Source organism: Sitophilus oryzae, unplaced genomic scaffold, assembly GCF_002938485.1.
Source record: "Sitophilus oryzae breed Bouriz unplaced genomic scaffold, Soryzae_2.0 scaffold_1436_pilon_pilon, whole genome shotgun sequence".
Classification (NCBI taxonomy): Eukaryota; Metazoa; Arthropoda; class Insecta; order Coleoptera; family Curculionidae; genus Sitophilus; species Sitophilus oryzae.
In genome coordinates, this window is record NW_022146100.1 from 3,952,722 (window position 1) to 3,960,009 (window position 7,288).

Consider the following 7,288-nt stretch of genomic DNA (forward strand, 5'->3'; position numbering starts at 1 on the left):
CGAGACTGCAGTATCAAAATTTGAATATTTCTCACGGTTTCCCAGATACCCTATAGAAATAACCAAAATGGTCCATCCTGTACAGTCCCTTGACGCTGTGAGAAAATCAAACTTGCACAAAACCGCAAAAATGTATATTTCGACACTCAATGGAATCAAAATTGTAGGGTATTTTCCGTTGACTTTGAACTATGAAATTTGTCAAGTAATACTGCCTTATACTATCAAGTCTAGGGAAAATTCTGAAAACTATACATACATTTGTAATTAAAAATCATAAAAAAATATAGTCTTTATTTAAAGTAAGTAATCAATCATCGATGTTAAGAAACGGTATGCGCGATCATAATAATTTTAATATTTTAATAAATTTAAAAAAAATCAGCTTTGTCACGAATTCGCCCATTAGGTTGCATATCTTCCCAATTATTTCAATCAACGGTATAACCACAATTTCCTATAAGTAATTATATGTTTTGGAAACTGAAGTTCCGGAAAAGCTCGGGAAAAATTGTGAGACTTGACTCCTGGAAATTTTTAAATATTATGTACCTATTCGTACTTGTCGTACTTGTTTTTTTTTGACATCTGTTGTAGTTAGTCGATAAACTGTCAAAATAGTGAGTAATAATTTTTCTTTTGTTGCAGGTAAAAGATATTTATGGAGTCAACTGAAAGAGTATCATATGTGGTAAGGTAGGAAGAAGCATCAGAAAATGAAACAATGATTGGAAAATTTAATAAAAAATAATTAATAGTTCTTGGCAATAGAAAATATGATTAATTTTAAGATATTTTTAATATATTAATTATATTAACTCACTTTTTTATGTTGAGCTGTAAAATTTTATAATGCCATTAAATTTATGAAATAAGATGCATGAGCTAACGGTGAATGTGATTTATTACTTACTGTTAAAATTAACATTAAGAATTTTTTATAATTATTGCTGTTTTAAGTATGTCAAGGTATGACGAAAGATAAAGCAAACAGAAGATTGTATATTTTTGTTTTTATCTGTAATAATTTTTATTTTTGTATTAGGCAATTTTATTTCTGTATTAATTATAATGATAGGCTATGATCTTTTTATATTTCTTTCCTAAGTCTTCCTAAAAAATTCATTGATAGTTTAGACCTTTGAATAAGAAGACTAAGGAAGGAGCATAATGCTATCCATGTATTCCTGCATGGTGGGCGGAAAAAGGACTCTAGGGTGGGGATCCTTGACAGTTCTGTTTGACGATTAATTTGAACACATTTGAATTTGATATGAAATTTTGTGGATTTGTCAGTCTTTACGGAGCTTATTTTATGTTAATTATTATTTATTCTACTACTGATAGTTGTATAAAGGTAGTAAATCTAGATGGAAGTTGTGGCAGAACTTAAATTAACAGTGACACTATCGCGATTTATCGCTTTGATTTATCGAAAAAGACTCTAAAATAGTTGGTTGTGTAGCGTGCGGTAGATCTCGGCAAAAATCGAGTGAAATAATGGAACAATTTTTCGCTGGTAAGTGACTATATAATATCACAATATACATACGTGTAGTAAACCGATCATTTATGAAATTCACTTAAATTAACTAATTATATATTTTTTTTGCGTTTCTGCTTTTATTTACTACTTGTCAAAGATTAGATGTCAAAGAATTTAGATACGTCAATTTGACTTACCTGCTTCAGTAGCGTATTGGATGTTTATAGTTATAAATAATTATTATAACTTATCTATTTTTAAAAAAGGCATCCATTTTTCTCAAAGAGACCTGGTTCAAATTAAAAACACACGTTCACATTTTACAATTAAAACAACACTGAGTGTTGTTTTAATTGTAAAATTTGAACGTGTATTTTTGGATTAATTTTAATTGTATTTGTCTGATGATGCTCGTATATGAGCGAAACACGTGTAACAGTTTAACATTGTATAAACGTTGAGACCGAGACTTTGAGTCTTTTTTCTACCTTTTTTATCTATTTTTATTAGAAATCTATATTTTATAACAATTTTAATACTATAATACTTTTATACTACCAACATTTATTCACAACGTAAAATAAAAACAAAATTATTGAGTCTACCCCACGTCTACCCTACATCATAGTTTTACATTTTTTAAATAAAATTAGAACGGCACTGATAAACCTGAAATTAAGTCGGCCATATTTGTGGCCCATCGCGGTGGACCTAAGATTTTTGATATGCTCCTTCCTTAGTCTTCTTATTCAAAGGTTTAGACATTAACTATGTATATTATTGTCATTTACATGAAATCAACAATGATGTATAGGTACAGGGTGTCCAATATTTGTCAATGTGTTTTATGGCGTTTTTCGTTTATGAGTAGAGATACAAAGATGCGGTTTTCATATTGCTGTGTACTACTTTTTTATGAAACTAAATATGCTATACACTGATTTGTCTTAGTCTCCTAGGTTTCTGAAATACTGGAGGTATTTTTGAAAATACTTCTCCTGAGTATTTTTAGTTTAATAAAAGTGATGTGAAAAACGTATTTTGTATCTCTACTCATAAACGAAAACACATGGAAATGAGACACCCTGTACCTAACCGAATATGACAGGACTCAATAGGAAACATGTAGTTGAATTAATGAATTATCCGCAATGCAGTTCAGGCAAGCGTGTCAGAGCTGCGTGTAACAGTCGAATATATTTTTACTAAAATGGCAATACTACCAACTGTAAACAGGAATAAATCACCGAGCAATATTAGGAACAAAGGATTTAATGAAATGCACTATATCAGGCAATCAGGGCTGGGAACAGAATGTTTTCGGTAGAAGCGCGGAATTTTTAGGTAAAGCAGAAGCACAGCCTGTGTACATACAGAAAAATGCTTCCCACAGCATGATATACAGAGGGATCAAGGATGATTGAAATATTTAGTTGGCTATTCTGATCTTGCTTTGTTTAGTTAACTTTTAGTTGGTAATAAATTAAAGAAATTCTAATATTTTTTCGGCTGTTACTACTAGTATTAAGACAAACCAAAAAATTAAAGAATATGATTATACAGGGCGGTCCGAACTGTATTCCGGAAACTTCCGCAGCATATTCTGTAAAATAAAAACACTAAATCACCCACAATACACAAAAACACTTTTACTTTTACACTGTTAGTGTAAAATCGCATAAAAGTGTTTTGGTGTGTGATTAAATGTTTGCCTTGCTAATGTAACACACCAAAGGTTCCAACCCTCAACTGTAATATTCTGTAGATAAAAATAAGTAAAAAAGTTCGTATAAATGTATGTCCTAGAATGCTTAGTTTCGGATAGGAGGTACAGGGTGTAGAAGTTTCATTTTTATTTCGATTTTTTCATGCAATTTATGAAGTAACGTCAATATTTGGGTGAAATTGGTGTCTGGGAGTTTTTCGACATGGGAAATTTGATTTTGATGTCAATATGACTCCCTACTTGTAGTAGAGGCGCCATCTACATGATTTTTAACTGGTTTGAAGAATAATAACTTTTCACCCATACCTGTATAAAACTACTGAGTAAAATATGCATAATAATTTACATTTCTCACATTTTAAAAGAGCAGAACGACATGTCTGTATTTGTTTGTACCAATCGCAGCGCTTGCACCCGTCAGCGTTGCCATCTTCACAAAACGACCAATTTATTCCGATGCATTTGCATGCACGTGCACCAGCGGCAGCTTTTCATCTTACACAAAATTCGCGTTTAGCAAAAATGCATCTGGCCAGAAGCCAGAATTTTAAATCGGTATGAAATTTGTATGTTCCTCAGTGGCACAAGAAAATTGCATCCCTACGCGATGCCTATCAATGCTCGCGCACGGACGTAACAATGTTAACGAAGAACAATATTCGGAGAATTGTGTGCCAATCGGAACTGCCAATTGTCAGACTCTAAATCAATACGTTTCACATGTTTGAATCCTGTGAGAATTATAGAAATACCCTGCTATTGGACGTATGGCACTGTGGAAAAAGGAAGAAGCTACATTGAGCTGTTTTATGCGGTTGGAATTTTTAAAACTTGTAAATTACTTCTACAAAGCATCTGTTATTAAGGCTTGAAAATTTTGATACCACAAAAAAATATATTCGTGCCATTTTCTACGTAAAAAAATGTCTCCTGGTAAAACTCGCTGCGAGCATCTACTTTCGAGATGTTTGGGTTCTTAATAAATATACAGGGTAGTCCGAACTGCATTCCGGAGACTTCGGCAGCATATTCTGCAGATAAAAATAAGTAAAAAAGTTCGTATAAACGTATGTCCTAAAATGCTTAGTTTCGGAGATACAGGGTGTAGAAGTTTCATTTTTATTTCGATTTTTCCAAATAATTCATGAAGTAACGTAAATATTTGGATAAAAATTGGTGTCTGGGAGTTTTTTGACATGAGAAATTTGATTTTGATATCAATATGACTCCTACTTGTAGAGGGCGCCAGCTACATATTTTTAACCGATTTGAAGAGTAATAACTTTTCGTTCGTACCTGTATAAAACTTCTAAGTAAAAAATATACATTTACGATGTTTCTTACGTAGAAAAAGTCTCTTAGAAAAAATCGCTACGAGGAATGGTTCTCGAGATATTTGGAATCCAAATTATCAATACCTGTTAATATTGACATAAATTAAACATGTTGATGAAATAGTTATTAGACTGAAATCATAAATTTGAAATGTTTTTGTGCCAAAAGTTCGACAGAGCCTGTTTTATCATCATTTTTTCACAGAAAAATTTATGATTAATTTAAAAAAATAAAAAGTTCTAAAATTTATCTTTTCAGTCAAATAACTATCTACTCAACATGTTTATGTTTTTTTGAAAATATAAGACAAGATTTGACTTTCGGTCTTCTTCTTGTATTATGATGGCTCTGATACGAGGCAATTACCTTTTAGTCTCTCAATAGAAGGCATTTATCATTAAAAGTATCAAATCTGTGTGCTACAGTATGGGATTTCAGTCGCATAATAATGAATATTACGTTTATTTACAAATCCATTACTTTTAAAGGTCCCAATCTTCATGAACTGTATTAAGCATATGTATTGCGGTTTGAATCACTCTGAGAATCACCTGTATGTTGACAAAAATATTTTGAAAATGTGCGTTACAATGGCCCCATTTTGTAAAAAATTGAAATAAAATTACAAATAGAAACGTAATAGGTAAAAGCTTTATTGGAGGCCTGGGTCCCTCTGTATATAGGTATGTATAAAAAACTAGTAGCCTAAGAATTATTTACAGTTCGTCCCATGGTGGAAAAATTGTTTAAACGAGGCCGAAGGGGCAGATATAATAATGCAATAAAATGTAAAAAAAGGACGGAAAACACACTTTTGTTTATTTGTTGAGCAAAATTCCTTTAGAATATCGTATATAATGATCAAAATATGACGCAATTTTAAGAAAAAAATGCTCAACTTGTAGATCGTACTTTAGTTTATAATCAAATTAAAAAAAATATATTCAAATTTGTTATGATCTACAACAAAGTTGGGTGTGAACAGGACTAGAATTATGTAAATATCTACAATGCCTGTAAAAAGACAAATTCGGGTAATTTGAGCTTATTTTTCCACACATTTGACCACTGTCGTACCATATTGAAAATCGCAGATTCAAAATTTCTTTTTGTGACCTGTTGTGAATAAAAATGAATCATGTCGTAAACGTCATTAAACGTAATGTTTAGGTTAATTTTCCCTGAATATAATAATAAAAAAAAAAAAAAAAAGTAATAAAAATAATTTTTTTTTTCGATTGTTTTTTTCTATAGATAAAAGTGAATTAAATTATAATACAAAAAAAAAAAAAAAAAAAATATTAATTTTGAGTAGAAATTTTTTATGAATTTATAAATGTAGAACTAAGTAGAATGTGGATAACATAAGGGGTTGCAACACTGCAAGGATTAGATACACCGTAGAGTAATCTCAGGTGAATTAAAAAACCAATTTGGGGCACTAAAAAGTTTTTTCAAATTCCGAAAATTCCAAGAAAAATTTAAAAGTGTTCAAACAAGTTTTTTTTCGCAAAAAAAAACCTCATACGGCGTGTTTCTGGGTTGAACTATACTACCAGTTAAAATATCTGCACTTATTTCGGGAACACCGTTATATAATATTGATGATATTATTACAAATTTGTTGCAAATATATTCCAAAGCTAATTGAAAAACGCGTGTTTCGCTAGCACTGTAATTTTGGAGTGTACGATTTTTAAAATTTTTAACCCCTCCCATATCCCCTTACCAACCCCCCACTCCCACAAAAACTTATAGCCAGATTCTCGGGTCCACGAGTATTTTTGTGCCAAACTTGGTTAAAATCGGTTTATCGGTTTATCGGTTTTTGAGTTATCGTGTTACAGACGGACAGACAGACAGAGACCCTGAAAATATTTTGTATTTAGGTCATTACGACCCAAATAACTCATTTTGAGTGAAATTAAAAAACTTTTTTTTGCCGATCTTAATAGCCTACCATACCTGTTGGTATGGTCGGGTAAAAATATTCAGAAATTATTATTTCAAGGAATTTGTTACGAGTAGAAAAAATATTGTGCTGGGTTGGCGTCGGTTTCTATGTAATTTGACAAATAAATAAAGCTGTCTCTTTAGTTGCCAGTTTTGAGTCAATATTTTTTAATTCTCTTTTGTGTCGATTGCTGATTGAATTGGAGCCAGAAATGGCTCAAAACGAAATAAGTAAATTACCAACAGATATTCAGGCTGAGGCGACAAAAGCCATATCCAAACTACTTCCATTCAAATTCCGAATAACTTATGAAAAGGAATACAAAAAATTTCAAAAATGGAAGCAATTAAAAAACGTGCGAGAAGAAATACATTTTTTAACCTATCCTCGCTGTTAAAGTATCATTTAATCTACCCGTGCGGTTAAAGTACTATTTTATCTACTATTTTTGATAGATAGCTTAACAGTTGACAGTTGCTATGGAAAAAAGGATATTTTTCGCTTTGAATAAGAAGACTAAGGAAGGAGCATAATGCTATCCATGTCCCAAGTAGCATCTATCTGACTTCGAACTAAATCTGACCTGAAGCGACGTCAGACTTTGTGCAAATTTAGGTCGGGTGCTCGTGATACGACCTGTGACGTCGCTTTCCTATTAAAAGCGACGTCGTTGGATCCGAGTCGGTAAATCCAACGATCTGTCGACGTGCAAAATAAGAACGTACCATTTTTATTAATTTCCCAACGTCGTTCCCACGGTGGCTTGCACGACGTACATATACTTGAA